The 19876-nt window shown below is 42.6% G+C and overlaps 9 non-coding genes across 9 annotated transcripts; all 9 read right to left on the bottom strand.

Moving 5' to 3' along the window:
• Positions 1-1436: 1436 nt before the first annotated feature.
• On the bottom strand, positions 1437-1576 carry LOC144793859 (U4 spliceosomal RNA). Its single transcript, XR_013603316.1, has one exon. It is a non-coding gene; the product is annotated as a U4 spliceosomal RNA (small nuclear RNA).
• A 1929-nt stretch (positions 1577-3505) lies between these two features.
• Positions 3506-3645, bottom strand: LOC144792996 (U4 spliceosomal RNA). Its single transcript, XR_013602671.1, has one exon. It is a non-coding gene; the product is annotated as a U4 spliceosomal RNA (small nuclear RNA).
• A 1921-nt stretch (positions 3646-5566) lies between these two features.
• On the bottom strand, positions 5567-5706 carry LOC144793934 (U4 spliceosomal RNA). The gene has a single exon (XR_013603382.1). It is a non-coding gene; the product is annotated as a U4 spliceosomal RNA (small nuclear RNA).
• A 1921-nt stretch (positions 5707-7627) lies between these two features.
• Positions 7628-7767, bottom strand: LOC144793850 (U4 spliceosomal RNA). The gene has a single exon (XR_013603308.1). It is a non-coding gene; the product is annotated as a U4 spliceosomal RNA (small nuclear RNA).
• Positions 7768-9671: 1904 nt separating this feature from the next.
• LOC144793065 (U4 spliceosomal RNA) lies at positions 9672-9818 on the bottom strand. The gene has a single exon (XR_013602734.1). It is a non-coding gene; the product is annotated as a U4 spliceosomal RNA (small nuclear RNA).
• Positions 9819-11739: 1921 nt separating this feature from the next.
• Positions 11740-11879, bottom strand: LOC144793735 (U4 spliceosomal RNA). Its single transcript, XR_013603206.1, has one exon. It is a non-coding gene; the product is annotated as a U4 spliceosomal RNA (small nuclear RNA).
• A 1921-nt stretch (positions 11880-13800) lies between these two features.
• Positions 13801-13940, bottom strand: LOC144793734 (U4 spliceosomal RNA). Its single transcript, XR_013603205.1, has one exon. It is a non-coding gene; the product is annotated as a U4 spliceosomal RNA (small nuclear RNA).
• Positions 13941-15869: 1929 nt separating this feature from the next.
• LOC144793807 (U4 spliceosomal RNA) lies at positions 15870-16009 on the bottom strand. The gene has a single exon (XR_013603271.1). It is a non-coding gene; the product is annotated as a U4 spliceosomal RNA (small nuclear RNA).
• A 1929-nt stretch (positions 16010-17938) lies between these two features.
• Positions 17939-18078, bottom strand: LOC144793833 (U4 spliceosomal RNA). The gene has a single exon (XR_013603294.1). It is a non-coding gene; the product is annotated as a U4 spliceosomal RNA (small nuclear RNA).
• Positions 18079-19876: the final 1798 nt, after the last annotated feature.

Raw genomic sequence — 19876 nt, 5'->3', positions numbered from 1 at the left:
GCATTTGCTGCATTTCATTTTTAGCTTTAGGAGGTACAATATACTGGTTTCCTGGTTTTCAAAACATTTTAGGGGAAGATTCACAAGGACCTGACGCAACTGCATGGATGCATAAGTTTCCTTGAGTCAGTGCTGAATGTCCTTGTGCCACGATGAATGTGCTGTATTTACAATACAGCGCTCCATGGCGCAAGAATTAACAGATGCGTCAGAAATTCTGACGCATCTGTTGGCACAAAAGTGACGCATTGCTGGAAATGCTCATGAAAGTGACGCAAAAAGCCCTGAGTCATAACTTATGCCTGGTCTGTGCAGGCGTAGGGATTTTGACACAGTGAAGGCGTAGAGTGATGTAGTGAAATCTTGTAGATTTCAGTGCGTCAGTTCTAGAAGGCTTTTAGCGTGGGAACGCCCACCCTGCATACATTATACCTGACGCAGGTATAATATCATGCGGGACTTTACAATGTGACACATCTCCCTAGATGCGTCACATTGTAAATGGGCCGCAACATTTATGCCGCAGCTGCGTCACAATACAGATTTTTATACTTGCCCTATATATGGCTGTGTGTACGTTGTGTGTCTCCGTCTGCATGCAGCATACAAATGTGCCAGATCTGGTAGCCCAGTTGGGCTGATGCAGCCACACAAGAGCTCTTTGCCTGACCTCATTGTCACCAATTCAAATCAGAGAGGATCCATGCAGTCTTTCAAGGCTCTCAGGTGAAAAAATGGGCCCTAGAGCAAGGAAGAAAATAGACCCCCTTGTTGAAGTTTGGAATATAAAATACCGCAATAATCAGGGTTCAGTGGGTCCCGCAGGTCTGTGGGCGCCAGTGCAACTGCACCTGCTGCACCAACAGAAGCTACGCCCCTGTCATAGAGCTGGGTAACATCAATTACTCAGTGCCACAAAGAGCATTAGAAATAAACTTTACATAATGTCAAACTGCAAAAACAAGAGCTTTGTCAGTTCTTGTTCTGTTTCAAACACTCCATACAATCTGTATGAACCCTCTCCACATTTTCCTACTGATAACAAATGCCTTCGCTCCCAGAAAAAAACTTTCTGGGCGGTTAGTGCACATTTGAATGGGAGATGAGACCTCGGAGGAGCCCAGCCCTGCGCCGGACTGCGAGTCACCTCAGAGAGCAGAAACAAAGCCCGTCCTCTGCCCATCACTGACCCAAGCGAATCCGTGGAGCAAAGATGAGAACAAAGGGGATGAAATAAAAGAATAACGAAAACTCATCAAGGAAAATAAATCCCTAAATTACTGCTGTATTTAAAAAGCTGAGAAAACAAAAGAGAACGTAAAGAGTAAACTGAAGCCAAAGAGAGTCACCGTTTTGTCCTTGTCACAGATCACAAACCTGCAAGTAAATTGCATTGCAAAATAAACTATCTTATTTTTTAATTACATATTCTCCAGTCTCCGAAGAGACTGTCAAAAATTGCCATTTCGACTATTTTTCAAGTCTCCATGACTGGGTATTGGGTAAAGTTTTCAATAAGCAATAATCGCACCTCGGTTAAACCTCATTGGCTACGATACTGCCACTGCGCAAAGCTAAACAATTTAGTGTGAATTTCATGCACACTTGCCCTAGTACCTCATGTTACAAAGAACATGATTCCTTTTCAAAAGATGTTATCTGTTTATGCATAACTACTCCTCCACTGCTTCTGATAGTCAATGTAAGACATATAATGGTGTTGTTTTACTAATTTCTATCAGCTCTCTGCCCCAAACCGTCGATAGCCACACGCAGAGAATTATGGGAAATTGTATGCTAAATAGCTGTCCAGGTAAGCAGCACCCTCCCAAGTTATGGATTTGATGCTCAGGCAGATATACCTTCACACAAAGATGAGATCTAGGCTGCTAACCATGGGTTGTGGAAAATATAAGAAGCACAAATTCATAATAGCATCCTCATAGGTCCAACTGTCTTCAAATGTTTACTAGAGAAGGAACGGCAATCAATTTAAAGGAAAATAAATGATAGATACATTTTTCCATATTCCATAATGCACGTCTGCCATTTCATGGCACTACATAGTTGCATTTGCTGCATTTCATTTTTAGCTTTAGGAGGTACAATATACTGGTTTCCTTGTTTTCAAAACATTTTAGGGGAAGATTCACAAGGACCTGACGCAACTGCATGGATGCATAAGTTTCCTTGAGTCAGTGCTGAATGTCCTTGTGCCACGATGAATGTGCTGTATTTACAATACAGCGCTCCATGGCGCAAGAATTAACAGATGCGTCAGAAATTCTGACGCATCTGTTGGCACAAAAGTGACGCATTGCTGGAAATGCTCATGAAAGTGACGCAAAAAGCCCTGAGTCATAACTTATGCCTGGTCTGTGCAGGCGTAGGGATTTTGACACAGTGAAGGCGTAGAGTGATGTAGTGAAATTTTGTAGATTTCAGTGCGTCAGTTCTAGAAAGCTTTTAGCGTGGGAACGCCCACCCTGCATACATTATACCTGACGCAGGTATAATATGATGCGGGACTTTACAATGTGACACATCTCCCTAGATGCGTCACATTGTAAATGGGCCGCAACATTTATGCCGCAGCTGCGTCACAATACAGATTTTTATACTTGCCCTATATATGGCTGTGTGTACGTTGTGTGTCTCCGTCTGCATGCAGCATACAAATGTGCCAGATCTGGTAGCCCAGTTGGGCTGATGCAGCCACACAAGAGCTCTTTGCCTGACCTCATTGTCACCAATTCAAATCAGAGAGGATCCATGCAGTCTTTCAAGGCTCTCATGTGAAAAAATGGGCCCTAGAGCAAGGAAGAAAATAGGCCCCCTTGTTGAAGTTTGGAATATAAAATACCGCAATAATCAGGGTTCAGTGGGTCCCGCAGGTCTGTGGGCGCCAGTGCAACTGCACCTGCTGCACCAACAGAAGCTACGCCCCTGTCATAGAGCTGGGTAACATCAATTACTCAGTGCCACAAAGAGCATTAGAAATAAACTTTACATAATGTCAAACGGCAAAAACAAGAGCTTTGTCAGTTCTTGTTCTGTTTCAAACACTCCATACAATCTGTATGAACCCTCTCCACATTTTCCTACTGATAACAAATGCCTTCGCTCCCAGAAAAAAACTTTCTGGGCGGTTAGTGCACATTTGAATGGGAGATGAGACCTCGGAAGAGCCCAGCCCTGCGCCAGACTGCGAGTCACCTCAGAGAGCAGAAACAAAGCCCGTCCTCTGCCCATCACTGACCCAAGCGAATCCGTGGAGCAAAGATGAGAACAAAGGGGAAGAAATAAAAGAATAACGAAAACTCATCAAGGAAAATAAATCCCTAAATTACTGCTGTATTTAAAAAGCTGAGAAAACAAAAGAGAACGTAAAGAGTAAACTGAAGCCAAATAGAGTCACCGTTTTGTCCTTGTCACAGATCACAAACCTGCAAGTAAATTGCATTGCAAAATAATCTATCTTATTTTTTAATTACATATTCTCCAATTTCTGAAGAGACTGTCAAAAATTGCCATTTCGACTATATTTCAAGTCTCCATGACGGGGTATTGGGTAAAGTTTTCAATAAGCAATAATTGCGCCTCGGTTAAACCTCATTGGCTACGATACTGCCACTGCGCAAAGCTAAACAATTTAGTGTGAATTTCATGCACACTTGCCCTAGTACCTCATGTTACAAAGAACATGATTCCTTTTCAAAAGATGTTATCGGTTTATGCATAACTACTCCTCCACTGCTTCTGATAGGCAATGTAAGACATATAATGGTGTTGTTTTACTAATTTCTATCAGCTCTCTGCCCCAAACCGTCGATAGCCACACGCAGAGAATTATGGGAAATTGTATGCTAAATAGCTGTCCAGGTAAGCAGCACCCTCCCAAGTTATGGATTTGATGCTCAGGCAGATATACCTTCACACAAAGATGAGATCTAGGCTGCTAACCATGGGTTGTGGAAAATATAAGAAGCACAAATTCATAATAGCATCCTCATAGGTCCCACTGTCTTCAAATGTTTACTAGAGAAGGAACGGCAATCAATTTAAAGGAAAATAAATGATAGATACATTTTTCCATATTCCATAATGCACGTCTGCCATTTCATGGCACTACATAGTTGCATTTGCTGCATTTCATTTTTAGCTTTAGGAGGTACAATATACTGGTTTCCAAAACATTTTAGGGGATGATTCACAAGGACCTGACGCAACTGCATGGATGCATAAGTTTCCTTGAGTCAGTGCTGAATGTCCTTGTGCCACGATGAATGTGCTGTATTTACAATACAGCGCTCCATGGCGCAAGAATTAACAGATGCGTCAGAAATTCTGACGCATCTGTTGGCACAAAAGTGACGCATTGCTGGAAATGCTCATGAAAGTGACGCAAAAAGCCCTGAGTCATAACTTATGCCTGGTCTGTGCAGGCGTAGGGATTTTGACACAGTGAAGGCGTAGAGTGATGTAGTGAAATCTTGTAGATTTCAGTGCGTCAGTTCTAGAAGGCTTTTAGCGTGGGAACGCCCACCCTGCATACATTATACCTGACGCAGGTATAATATGATGCGGGACTTTACAATGTGACACATCTCCCTAGATGCGTCACATTGTAAATGGGCCGCAACATTTATGCCGCAGCTGCCTCACAATACAGATTTTTATACTTGCCCTATATATTGCTGTGTGTACGTTGTGTGTCTCCGTCTGCATGCAGCATACAAATGTGCCAGATCTGGTAGCCCAGTTGGGCTGATGCAGCCACACAAGAGCTCTCTGCCTGACCTCATTGTCACCAATTCAAATCAGAGAGGATCCATGCAGTCTTTCAAGGCTCTCAGGTGAAAAAATGGGCCCTAGAGCAAGGAAGAAAATAGGCCCCCTTGTTGAAGTTTGGAATATAAAATACCGCAATAATCAGGGTTCATTGGGTCCCGCAGGTCTGTGGGCGCCAGTGCAACTGCACCTGCTGCACCTACAGAAGCTACGCCCCTGTCATAGAGCTGGGTAACATCAATTACTCAGTGCCACAAAGAGCATTAGAAATAAACTTTACATAATGTCAAACGGCAAAAACAAGAGCTTTGTCAGTTCTTGTTCTGTTTCAAACACTCCATACAATCTGTATGAACCCTCTCCACATTTTCCTACTGATAACAAATGCCTTCGCTCCCAGAAAAAAACTTTCTGGGCGGTTAGTGCACATTTGAATGGGAGATGAGACCTCGGAAGAGCCCAGCCCTGCGCCAGACTGCGAGTCACCTCAGAGAGCAGAAACAAAGCCCGTCCTCTGCCCATCACTGACCCAAGCGAATCCGTGGAGCAAAGATGAGAACAAAGGGGAAGAAATAAAAGAATAACGAAAACTCATCAAGGAAAATAAATCCCTAAATTACTGCTGTATTTAAAAAGCTGAGAAAACAAAAGAGAACGTAAAGAGTAAACTGAAGCCAAATAGAGTCACCGTTTTGTCCTTGTCACAGATCACAAACCTGCAAGTAAATTGCATTGCAAAATAAACTATCTTATTTTTTAATTACATATTCTCCAATTTCTGAAGAGACTGTCAAAAATTGCCATTTCGACTATATTTCAAGTCTCCATGACGGGGTATTGGGTAAAGTTTTCAATAAGCAATAATCGCGCCTCGGTTAACCCTCATTGGCTACGATACTGCCACTGCGCAAAGCTAAACAATTTAGTGTGAATTTCATGCACACTTGCCCTAGTACCTCATGTTACAAAGAACATGATTCCTTTTCAAAAGATGTTATCTGTTTATGCATAACTACTCCTCCACTGCTTCTGATAGGCAATGTAAGACATATAATGGTGTTGTTTTACTAATTTCTATCAGCTCTCTGCCCCAAACCGTCGATAGCCACACGTAGAGAATTATGGGAAATTGTATGCTAAATAGCTGTCCAGGTAAGCAGCACCCTCCCAAGTTATGGATTTGATGCTCAGGCAGATATACCTTCACACAAAGATGAGATCTAGGCTGCTAACCATGGGTTGTGGAAAATATAAGAAGCACAAATTCATAATAGCATCCTCATAGGTCCCACTGTCTTCAAATGTTTACTAGAGAAGGAACGGCAATCAATTTAAAGGAAAATAAATGATAGATACATTTTTCCATATTCCATAATGCACGTCTGCCATTTCATGGCACTACATAGTTGCATTTGCTGCATTTCATTTTTAGCTTTAGGAGGTACAATATACTGGTTTCCAAAACATTTTAGGGGATGATTCACAAGGACCTGACGCAACTGCATGGATGCATAAGTTTCCTTGAGTCAGTGCTGAATGTCCTTGTGCCACGATGAATGTGCTGTATTTACAATACAGCGCTCCATGGCGCAAGAATTAACAGATGCGTCAGAAATTCTGACGCATCTGTTGGCACAAAAGTGACGCATTTCTGGAAATGCTCATGAAAGTGACGCAAAAAGCCCTGAGTCATAACTTATGCCTGGTCTGTGCAGGCGTAGGGATTTTGACACAGTGAAGGCGTAGAGTCATATAGTGAAATCTTCTAGATTTCAGTGCGTCAGTTCTAGAAGGCTTTTAGCGTGGGAACGCCCACCCTGCATACATTATACCTGACGCAGGTATAATATGATGCGGGACTTTACAATGTGACACATCTCCCTAGATGCGTCACATTGTAAATGGGCCGCAACATTTATGCCGCAGCTGCCTCACAATACAGATTTTTATACTTGCCCTATATATGGCTGTGTGTACGTTGTGTGTCTCCGTCTGCATGCAGCATACAAATGTGCCAGATCTGGGAGTCCAGTTGGGCTGATGCAGTCACACAAGAGCTCTTTGCCTGACCTCATTGTCACCAATTCAAATCAGAGAGGATCCATGCAGTCTTTCAAGGCTCTCAGGTGAAAAAATGGGCCCTTGAGCAAGGAAGAAAATAGGCCCCCTTGTTGAAGTTTGGAATATAAAATACCGCAATAATCAAGGTTCAGTGGGTCCCGCAGGTCTGTGGGCGCCAGTGCAACTGCACCTGCTGCACCAACAGAAGCTACGCCCCTGTCATAGAGCTGGGTAACATCAAGTACTCAGTGCCACAAAGAGCATTAGAAATAAACTTTACATAATGTCAAACGGCAAAAACAAGAGCTTTGTCAGTTCTTGTTCTGTTTCAAACACACCATACAATCTGTATGAACCCTCTCCACATTTTCCTACTGATAACAAATGCCTTCGCTCCCAGAAAAAAACTTTCCGGGCGGTTAGTGCACATTTGAATGGGAGATGAGACCTCGGAAGAGCCCAGCCCTGCGCCGGACTGCGAGTCACCTCAGAGAGCAGAAACAAAGCCCGTCCTCTGCCCATCACTGACCCAAGCGAATCCGTGGAGCAAAGATGAGAACAAAGGGGAAGAAATAAAAGAATAACGAAAACTCGTCAAGGAAAATAAATTCCTAAATTACTGCTGTATTTAAAAAGCTGAGAAAACAAAAGAGAACGTAAAGAGTAAACTGAAGCCAAAGAGAGTCACCGTTTTGTCCTTGTCACAGATCACAAACCTATAAGTAAATTGCATTGCAAAATAAACTATCTTATTTTTTAATTACATATTCTCCAGTCTCCGAAGAGACTGTCAAAAATTGCCATTTCGACTATATTTCAAGTCTCCATGACAGGGTATTGGGTAAAGTTTTCAATAAGCAATAATCGCACCTCGGTTAAACCTCATTGGCTACGATACTGCCACTGCGCAAAGCTAAACAATTTAGTGTGAATTTCATGCACACTTGCCCTAGTACCTCATGTTACAAAGAACATGATTCCTTTTCAAAAGATGTTATCTGTTTATGCATAACTACTCCTCCACTGCTTCTGATAGGCAATGTAAGACATATAATGGTGTTGTTTTACTAATTTCTATCAGCTCTCTGCCCCAAACCGTCGATAGCCACACGCAGAGAATTATGGGAAATTGTATGCTCCTCCCAAGTTATGGATTTGATGCTCAGGCAGATATACCTTCACACAAAGATGAGATCTAGGCTGCTAACCATGGGTTGTGGAAAATATAAGAAGCACAAATTCATAATAGCATCCTCATAGGTCCCACTGTCTTCAAATGTTTACTAGAGAAGGAACGGCAATCAATTTAAAGGAAAATAAATGATAGATACATTTTTCCATATTCCATAATGCACGTCTGCCATTTCATGGCACTACATAGTTGCATTTGCTGCATTTCATTTTTAGCTTTAGGAGGTACAATATACTGGTTTCCTGGTTTTCAAAACATTTTAGGGGAAGATTCACAAGGACCTGACGCAACTGCATGGATGCATAAGTTTCCTTGAGTCAGTGCTGAATGTCCTTGTGCCACGATGAATGTGCTGTATTTACAATACAGCGCTCCATGGCGCAAGAATTAACAGATGCGTCAGAAATTCTGACGCATCTCTTGGCACAAAAGTGACGCATTGCTGGAAATGCTCATGAAAGTGACGCAAAAAGCCCTGAGTCATAACTTATGCCTGGTCTGTGCAGGCGTAGGGATTTTGACACAGTGAAGGCGTAGAGTGATGTAGTGAAATCTTGTAGATTTCAGTGCGTCAGTTCTAGAAGGCTTTTAGCGTGGGAACGCCCACCCTGCATACATTATACCTGACGCAGGTATAATATGATGCGGGACTTTACAATGTGACACATCTCCCTAGATGCGTCACATTGTAAATGGGCCGCAACATTTATGCCGCAGCTGCGTCACAATACAGATTTTTATACTTGCCCTATATATGGCTGTGTGTACGTTGTGTGTCTCCGTCTGCATACAGCATACAAATGTGCCAGATCTGGGAGCCCAGTTGGGCTGATGCAGTCACACAAGAGCTCTTTGCCTGACCTCATTGTCACCAATTCAAATCAGAGAGGATTCATGCAGTCTTTCAAGGCTCTCAGGTGAAAAAATGGGCCCTTGAGCAAGGAAGAAAATAGGCCCCCTTGTTGAAGTTTGGAATATAAAATACCGCAATAATCAAGGTTCAGTGGGTCCCGCAGGTCTGTGGGCGCCAGTGCAACTGCACCTGCTGCACCAACAGAAGCTACGCCCCTGTCATAGAGCTGGGTAACATCAATTACTCAGTGCCACAAAGAGCATTAGAAATAAACTTTACATAATGTCAAACGGCAAAAACAAGAGCTTTGTCAGTTCTTGTTCTGTTTCAAACACACCATACAATCTGTATGAACCCTCTCCACATTTTCCTACTGATAACAAATGCCTTCGCTCCCAGAAAAAAACTTTCTGGGCGGTTAGTGCACATTTGAATGGGAGATGAGACCTCGGAAGAGCCCAGCCCTGCGCCGGACTGCGAGTCACCTCAGAGAGCAGAAACAAAGCCCGTCCTCTGCCCATCACTGACCCAAGCGAATCCGTGGAGCAAAGATGAGAACAAAGGGGAAGAAATAAAAGAATAACGAAAACTCATCAAGGAAAATAAATCCCTAAATTACTGCTGTATTTAAAAAGCTGAGAAAACAAAAGAGAACGTAAAGAGTAAACTGAAGCCAAATAGAGTCACCGTTTTGTCCTTGTCACAGATCACAAACCTGCAAGTAAATTGCATTGCAAAATAAACTATCTTATTTTTTAATTACATATTCTCCAGTCTCCGAAGAGACTGTCAAAATTTGCCATTTCGACTATACTTCAAGTCTCCATGACGGGGTATTGGGTATTGGGTAAAGTTTTCAATAAGCAATAATCGCGCCTCGGTTAAACCTCATTGGCTACGATACTGCCACTGCGCAAAGCTAAACAATTTAGTGTGAATTTCATGCACACTTGCCCTAGTACCTCATGTTACAAAGAACATGATTCCTTTTCAAAAGATGTTATCTGTTTATGCATAACTACTCCTCCACTGCTTCTGATAGGCAATGTAAGACATATAATGGTGTTGTTTTACTAATTTCTATCAGCTCTCTACCCCAAACCGTCGATAGCCACACGCAGAGAATTATGGGAAATTGTATGCTAAATAGCTGTCCAAGTAAGCAGCACCCTCCCAAGTTATGGATTTGATGCTCAGGCAGATATACCTTCACACAAAGATGAGATCTAGGCTGCTAACCATGGGTTGTGGAAAATATAAGAAGCACAAATTCATAATAGCATCCTCATAGGTCCCACTGTCTTCAAATGTTTACTAGAGAAGGAACGGCAATCAATTTAAAGGAAAATAAATGATAGATACATTTTTCCATATTCCATAATGCACGTCTGCCATTTCATGGCACTACATAGTTGCATTTGCTGCATTTCATTTTTAGCTTTAGGAGGTACAATATACTGGTTTCCAAAACATTTTAGGGGATGATTCACAAGGACCTGACGCAACTGCATGGATGCATAAGTTTCCTTGAGTCAGTGCTGAATGTCCTTGTGCCACGATGAATGTGCTGTATTTACAATACAGCGCTCCATGGCGCAAGAATTAACAGATGCGTCAGAAATTCTGACGCATCTGTTGGCACAAAAGTGACGCATTGCTGGAAATGCTCATGAAAGTGACGCAAAAAGCCCTGAGTCATAACTTATGCCTGGTCTGTGCAGGCGTAGGGATTTTGACACAGTGAAGGCGTAGAGTGATGTAGTGAAATCTTGTAGATTTCAGTGCGTCAGTTCTAGAAGGCTTTTAGCGTGGGAACGCCCACCCTGCATACATTATACCTGACACAGGTATAATATGATGCGGGACTTTACAATGTGACACATCTCCCTAGATGCGTCACATTGTAAATGGGCCGCAACATTTATGCCGCAGCTGCGTCACAATACAGATTTTTATACTTGCCCTATATATGGCTGTGTGTACGTTGTGTGTCTCCGTCTGCATGCAGCATACAAATGTGCCAGATCTGGGAGTCCAGTTGGGCTGATGCAGTCACACAAGAGCTCTTTGCCTGACCTCATTGTCACCAATTCAAATCAGAGAGGATCCATGCAGTCTTTCAAGGCTCTCAGGTGAAAAAATGGGCCCTTGAGCAAGGAAGAAAATAGGCCCCCTTGTTGAAGTTTGGAATATAAAAAACCGCAATAATCAAGGTTCAGTGGGTCCCGCAGGTCTGTGGGCGCCAGTGCAACTGCACCTGCTGCACCAACAGAAGCTACGCCCCTGTCATAGAGCTGGGTAACATCAAGTACTCAGTGCCACAAAGAGCATTAGAAATAAACTTTACATAATGTCAAACGGCAAAAACAAGAGCTTTGTCAGTTCTTGTTCTGTTTCAAACACACCATACAATCTGTATGAACCCTCTCCACATTTTCCTACTGATAACAAATGCCTTCGCTCCCAGAAAAAAACTTTCCGGGCGGTTAGTGCACATTTGAATGGGAGATGAGACCTCGGAAGAGCCCAGCCCTGCGCCGGACTGCGAGTCACCTCAGAGAGCAGAAACAAAGCCCGTCCTCTGCCCATCACTGACCCAAGCGAATCCGTGGAGCAAAGATGAGAACAAAGGGGAAGAAATAAAAGAATAACGAAAACTCATCAAGGAAAATAAATTCCTAAATTACTGCTGTATTTAAAAAGCTGAGAAAACAAAAGAGAACGTAAAGAGTAAACTGAAGCCAAAGAGAGTCACCGTTTTGTCCTTGTCACAGATCACAAACCTGTAAGTAAATTGCATTGCAAAATAAACTATCTTATTTTTTAATTACATATTCTCCAGTCTCCGAAGAGACTGTCAAAAATTGCCATTTCGACTATATTTCAAGTCTCCATGACGGGGTATTGGGTAAAGTTTTCAATAAGCAATAATCGCACCTCGGTTAAACCTCATTGGCTACGATACTGCCACTGCGCAAAGCTAAACAATTTAGTGTGAATTTCATGCACACTTGCCCTAGTACCTCATGTTACAAAGAACATGATTCCTTTTCAAAAGATGTTATCTGTTTATGCATAACTACTCCTCCACTGCTTCTGATAGGCAATGTAAGACATATAATGGTGTTGTTTTACTAATTTCTATCAGCTCTCTACCCCAAACCGTCGATAGCCACACGCAGAGAATTATGGGAAATTGTATGCTAAATAGCTGTCCAAGTAAGCAGCACCCTCCCAAGTTATGGATTTGATGCTCAGGCAGATATACCTTCACACAAAGATGAGATCTAGGCTGCTAACCATGGGTTGTGGAAAATATAAGAAGCACAAATTCATAATAGCATCCTCATAGGTCCCACTGTCTTCAAATGTTTACTAGAGAAGGAACGGCAATCAATTTAAAGGAAAATAAATGATAGATACATTTTTCCATATTCCATAATGCACGTCTGCCATTTCATGGCACTACATAGTTGCATTTGCTGCATTTCATTTTTAGCTTTAGGAGGTACAATATACTGGTTTCCAAAACATTTTAGGGGATGATTCACAAGGACCTGACGCAACTGCATGGATGCATAAGTTTCCTTGAGTCAGTGCTGAATGTCCTTGTGCCACGATGAATGTGCTGTATTTACAATACAGCGCTCCATGGCGCAAGAATTAACAGATGCGTCAGAAATTCTGACGCATCTGTTGGCACAAAAGTGACGCATTTCTGGAAATGCTCATGAAAGTGACGCAAAAAGCCCTGAGTCATAACTTATGCCTGGTCTGTGCAGGCGTAGGGATTTTGACACAGTGAAGGCGTAGAGTGATGTAGTGAAATCTTGTAGATTTCAGTGCGTCAGTTCTAGAAGGCTTTTAGCGTGGGAACGCCCACCCTGCATACATTATACCTGACGCAGGTATAATATGATGCGGGACTTTACAATGTGACACATCTCCCTAGATGCGTCACATTGTAAATGGGCCGCAACATTTATGCCGCAGCTGCCTCACAATACAGATTTTTATACTTGCCCTATATATGGCTGTGTGTACGTTGTGTGTCTCCGTCTGCATGCAGCATACAAATGTGCCAGATCTGGGAGTCCAGTTGGGCTGATGCAGTCACACAAGAGCTCTTTGCCTGACCTCATTGTCACCAATTCAAATCAGAGAGGATCCATGCAGTCTTTCAAGGCTCTCAGGTGAAAAAATGGGCCCTTGAGCAAGGAAGAAAATAGGCCCCCTTGTTGAAGTTTGGAATATAAAATACCGCAATAATCAAGGTTCAGTGGGTCCCGCAGGTCTGTGGGCGCCAGTGCAACTGCACCTGCTGCACCAACAGAAGCTACGCCCCTGTCATAGAGCTGGGTAACATCAAGTACTCAGTGCCACAAAGAGCATTAGAAATAAACTTTACATAATGTCAAACGGCAAAAACAAGAGCTTTGTCAGTTCTTGTTCTGTTTCAAACACACCATACAATCTGTATGAACCCTCTCCACATTTTCCTACTGATAACAAATGCCTTCGCTCCCAGAAAAAAACTTTCCGGGCGGTTAGTGCACATTTGAATGGGAGATGAGACCTCGGAAGAGCCCAGCCCTGCGCCGGACTGCGAGTCACCTCAGAGAGCAGAAACAAAGCCCGTCCTCTGCCCATCACTGACCCAAACGAATCCGTGGAGCAAAGATGAGAACAAAGGGGAAGAAATAAAAGAATAACGAAAACTCGTCAAGGAAAATAAATTCCTAAATTACTGCTGTATTTAAAAAGCTGAGAAAACAAAAGAGAACGTAAAGAGTAAACTGAAGCCAAAGAGAGTCACCTTTTTGTCCTTGTCACAGATCACAAACCTGTAAGTAAATTGCATTGCAAAATAAACTATCTTATTTTTTAATTACATATTCTCCAGTCTCCGAAGAGACTGTCAAAAATTGCCATTTCGACTATATTTCAAGTCTCCATGACGGGGTATTGGGTAAAGTTTTCAATAAGCAATAATCGCACCTCGGTTAAACCTCATTGGCTACGATACTGCCACTGCGCAAAGCTAAACAATTTAGTGTGAATTTCATGCACACTTGCCCTAGTACCTCATGTTACAAAGAACATGATTCCTTTTCAAAAGATGTTATCTGTTTATGCATAACTACTCCTCCACTGCTTCTGATAGGCAATGTAAGACATATAATGGTGTTGTTTTACTAATTTCTATCAGCTCTCTGCCCCAAACCGTCGATAGCCACACGCAGAGAATTATGGGAAATTGTATGCTAAATAGCTGTCCAGGTAAGCAGCACCCTCCCAAGTTATGGATTTGATGCTCAGGCAGATATACCTTCACACAAAGATGAGATCTAGGCAGCTAACCATGGGTTGTGGAAAATATAAGAAGCACAAATTCATAATAGCATCCTCATAGGTCCCACTGTCTTCAAATGTTTACTAGAGAAGGAACGGCAATAAATTTAAAGGAAAATAAATTATAGATAAATTTTTCCATATTCCATAATGCACGTCTGCCATTTTATGGCACTACATAGTTGCATTTGCTGCATTTCATTTTTAGCTTTAGGAGGTACAATATACTGGTTTCCTGGTTTTCAAAACATTTTAGGGGAAGATTCACAAGGACCTGACGCAACTGCATGGATGCATAAGTTTCCTTGAGTCAGTGCTGAATGTCCTTGTGCCACGATGAATGTGCTGTATTTACAATACAGCGCTCCATGGCGCAAGAATTAACAGATGCGTCAGAAATTCTGACGCATCTGTTGGCACAAAAGTGACACATTGCTGGAAATGCTCATGAAAGTGACGCAAAAAGCCCTGAGTCATAACTTATGCCTGGTCTGTGCAGGCGTAGGGATTTTGACATAGTGAAGGCGTAGAGTGATGTAGTGAAATCTTGTAGATTTCAGTGCGTCAGTTCTAGAAGGCTTTTAGCGTGGGAACGCCCACCCTGCATACATTATACCTGACGCAGGTATAATATGATGCGGGACTTTACAATGTGACACATCTCCCTAGATGCGTCACATTGTGAATGGGCCGCAACATTTATGCCGCAGCTGCGTCACAATACAGATTTTTATACTTGCCCTATATATGGCTGTGTGTACGTTGTGTGTCTCCGTCTGCATGCAGCATACAAATGTGCCAGATCTGGTAGCCCAGTTGGGCTGATGCAGCCACACAAGAGCTCTTTGCCTGACCTCATTGTCACCAATTCAAATCAGAGAGGATCCATGCAGTCTTTCAAGGCTCTCAGGTGAAGAAATGGGCCCTAGAGCAAGGAAGAAAATAGGCCCCCTTGTTGAAGTTTGGAATATAAAATACCGCAATAATCAGGGTTCAGTGGGTCCCGCAGGTCTGTGGGTGCCAGTGCAACTGCACCTGCTGCACCAACAGAAGCTACGCCCCTGTCATAGAGCTGGGTAACATCAATTACTCAGTGCCACAAAGAGCATTAGAAATAAACTTTACATAATGTCAAACGGCAAAAACAAGAGCTTTGTCAGTTCTTGTTCTGTTTCAAACACTCCATACAATCTGTATGAACCCTCTCCACATTTTCCTACTGATAACAAATGCCTTCGCTCCCAGAAAAAAACTTTCTGGGCGGTTAGTGCACATTTGAATGGGAGATGAGACCTCGGAGGAGCCCAGCCCTGCGCCGGACTGCGAGTCACCTCAGAGAGCAGAAACAAAGCCCGTCCTCTGCCCATCACTGACCCAAGCGAATCTGTGGAGCAAAGATGAGAACAAAGGGGAAGAAATAAAAGAATAACGAAAAATCATCAAGGAAAATAAATCCCTAAATTACTACTGTATTTAAAAAGCTGAGAAAACAAAAGAGAACGTAAAGAGTAAACTGAAGCCAAATAGAGTCACCATTTTGTCCTTGTCACAGATCACAAACCTGCAAGTAAATTGCATTGCAAAATAAACTATCTTATTTTTTAATTACATATTCTCTAGTCTCCGAAGAGACTGTCAAAAATTGACATTTCGACTATATTTCAAGTCTCCATGACGGGGTATTGGGTAAAGTTTTCAATAAGCAATAATCGCACCTCGGTTAAACCTCATTGGCTACGATACTGCCACTGCGCAAAGCTATACAATTTAGTGTGAATTTCATGCACATTTGCCCTAGTACCTCATGTTACAAAGAACATGATTCCTTTTCAAAAGATGTTATCTGTTTATGCATAACTACTCCTCCACTGCTTCTGATAGGCAATGTAAGACATATAATGGTGTTGTTTTACTAATTTCTATCAGCTCTCTGCCCCAAACCGTCGATAGCCACACGCAGAGAATTATGGGAAATTGTATGCTAAATAGCTGTCCAGGTAAGCAGCACCCTCCCAAGTTATGGATTTGATGCTCAGGCAGATATACCTTCACACAAAGATGAGATCTAGGCTGCTAACCATGGGTTGTGGAAAATATAAGAAGCACAAATTCATAATAGCATCCTCATAGGTCCCACTGTCTTCAAATGTTTACTAGAGAAGGAACGGCAATCAATTTAAAGGAAAATAAATGATAGATACATTTTTCCATATTCCATAATGCACGTCTGCCATTTCATGGCACTACATAGTTGCATTTGCTGCATTTCATTTTTAGCTTTAGGAGGTACAATATACTGGTTTCCTGGTTTTCAAAACATTTTAGGGGAAGATTCACAAGGACCTGACGCAACTGCATGGATGCATAAGTTTCCTTGAGTCAGTGCTGAATGTCCTTGTGCCACGATGAATGTGCTGTATTTACAATACAGCGCTCCATGGCGCAAGAATTAACAGATGCGTCAGAAATTCTGACGCATCTCTTGGCACAAAAGTGACGCATTGCTGGAAATGCTCATGAAAGTGACGCAAAAAGCCCTGAGTCATAACTTATGCCTGGTCTGTGCAGGCGTAGGGATTTTGACACAGTGAAGGCGTAGAGTGATGTAGTGAAATCTTGTAGATTTCAGTGCGTCAGTTCTAGAAGGCTTTTAGCGTGGGAACGCCCACCCTGCATACATTATACCTGACGCAGGTATAATATGATGCGGGACTTTACAATGTGACACATCTCCCTAGATGCGTCACATTGTAAATGGGCCGCAACATTTATGCCGCAGCTGCGTCACAATACAGATTTTTATACTTGCCCTATATATGGCTGTGTGTACGTTGTGTGTCTCCGTCTGCATACAGCATACAAATGTGCCAGATCTGGGAGCCCAGTTGGGCTGATGCAGTCACACAAGAGCTCTTTGCCTGACCTCATTGTCACCAATTCAAATCAGAGAGGATTCATGCAGTCTTTCAAGGCTCTCAGGTGAAAAAATGGGCCCTTGAGCAAGGAAGAAAATAGGCCCCCTTGTTGAAGTTTGGAATATAAAATACCGCAATAATCAAGGTTCAGTGGGTCCCGCAGGTCTGTGGGCGCCAGTGCAACTGCACCTGCTGCACCAACAGAAGCTACGCCCCTGTCATAGAGCTGGGTAACATCAATTACTCAGTGCCACAAAGAGCATTAGAAATAAACTTTACATAATGTCAAACGGCAAAAACAAGAGCTTTGTCAGTTCTTGTTCTGTTTCAAACACACCATACAATCTGTATGAACCCTCTCCACATTTTCCTACTGATAACAAATGCCTTCGCTCCCAGAAAAAAACTTTCTGGGCGGTTAGTGCACATTTGAATGGGAGATGAGACCTCGGAAGAGCCCAGCCCTGCGCCCGACTGCGAGTCACCTCAGAGAGCAGAAACAAAGCCCGTCCTCTGCCCATCACTGACCCAAGCGAATCCGTGGAGCAAAGATGAGAACAAAGGGGAAGAAATAAAAGAATAACGAAAACTCATCAAGGAAAATAAATCCCTAAATTACTGCTGTATTTAAAAAGCTGAGAAAACAAAAGAGAACGTAAAGAGTAAACTGAAGCCAAATAGAGTCACCGTTTTGTCCTTGTCACAGATCACAAACCTGCAAGTAAATTGCATTGCAAAATAAACTATCTTATTTTTTAATTACATATTCTCCAGTCTCCGAAGAGACTGTCAAAATTTGCCATTTCGACTATACTTCAAGTCTCCATGACGGGGTATTGGGTAAAGTTTTCAATAAGCAATAATCGCGCCTCGGTTAAACCTCATTGGCTACGATACTGCCACTGCGCAAAGCTAAACAATTTAGTGTGAATTTCATGCACACTTGCCCTAGTACCTCATGTTACAAAGAACATGATTCCTTTTCAAAAGATGTTATCTGTTTATGCATAACTACTCCTCCACTGCTTCTGATAGGCAATGTAAGACATATAATGGTGTTGTTTTACTAATTTCTATCAGCTCTCTACCCCAAACCGTCGATAGCCACACGCAGAGAATTATGGGAAATTGTATGCTAAATAGCTGTCCAAGTAAGCAGCACCCTCCCAAGTTATGGATTTGATGCTCAGGCAGATATACCTTCACACAAAGATGAGATCTAGGCTGCTAACCATGGGTTGTGGAAAATATAAGAAGCACAAATTCATAATAGCATCCTCATAGGTCCCACTGTCTTCAAATGTTTACTAGAGAAGGAACGGCAATCAATTTAAAGGAAAATAAATGATAGATACATTTTTCCATATTCCATAATGCACGTCTGCCATTTCATGGCACTACATAGTTGCATTTGCTGCATTTCATTTTTAGCTTTAGGAGGTACAATATACTGGTTTCCAAAACATTTTAGGGGATGATTCACAAGGACCTGACGCAACTGCATGGATGCATAAGTTTCCTTCAGTCAGTGCTGAATGTCCTTGTGCCACGATGAATGTGCTGTATTTACAATACAGCGCTCCATGGCGCAAGAATTAACAGATGCGTCAGAAATTCTGACGCATCTGTTGGCACAAAAGTGACGCATTGCTGGAAATGCTCATGAAAGTGACGCAAAAAGCCCTGAGTCATAACTTATGCCTGGTCTGTGCAGGCGTAGGGATTTTGACACAGTGAAGGCGTAGAGTGATGTAGTGAAATCTTGTAGATTTCAGTGCGTCAGTTCTAGAAGGCTTTTAGCGTGGGAACGCCCACCCTGCATACATTATACCTGACACAGGTATAATATGATGCGGGACTTTACAATGTGACACATCTCCCTAGATGCGTCACATTGTAAATGGGCCGCAACATTTATGCCGCAGCTGCGTCACAATACAGATTTTTATACTTGCCCTATATATGGCTGTGTGTACGTTGTGTGTCTCCGTCTGCATGCAGCATACAAATGTGCCAGATCTGGGAGTCCAGTTGGGCTGATGCAGTCACACAAGAGCTCTTTGCCTGACCTCATTGTCACCAATTCAAATCAGAGAGGATCCATGCAGTCTTTCAAGGCTCTCAGGTGAAAAAAATGGGCCCTTGAGCAAGGAAGAAAATAGGCCCCCTTGTTGAAGTTTGGAATATAAAAAACCGCAATAATCAAGGTTCAGTGGGTCCCGCAGGTCTGTGGGCGCCAGTGCAACTGCACCTGCTGCACCAACAGAAGCTACGCCCCTGTCATAGAGCTGGGTAACATCAAGTACTCAGTGCCACAAAGAGCATTAGAAATAAACTTTACATAATGTCAAACGGCAAAAACAAGAGCTTTGTCAGTTCTTGTTCTGTTTCAAACACACCATACAATCTGTATGAACCCTCTCCACATTTTCCTACTGATAACAAATGCCTTCGCTCCCAGAAAAAAACTTTCCGGGCGGTTAGTGCACATTTGAATGGGAGATGAGACCTCGGAAGAGCCCAGCCCTGCGCCGGACTGCGAGTCACCTCAGAGAGCAGAAACAAAGCCCGTCCTCTGCCCATCACTGACCCAAACGAATCCGTGGAGCAAAGATGAGAACAAAGGGGAAGAAATAAAAGAATAACGAAAACTCGTCAAGGAAAATAAATTCCTAAATTACTGCTGTATTTAAAAAGCTGAAAAAACAAAAG

Source organism: Lissotriton helveticus, chromosome 11 (genome assembly GCF_964261635.1).
Source record: "Lissotriton helveticus chromosome 11, aLisHel1.1, whole genome shotgun sequence".
In the NCBI taxonomy this organism is placed as follows: Eukaryota; Metazoa; Chordata; class Amphibia; order Caudata; family Salamandridae; genus Lissotriton; species Lissotriton helveticus.
The sequence above is the reverse complement of the archived record's forward strand: the minus strand, read 5'-3'. Positions and strand labels throughout refer to the sequence as shown.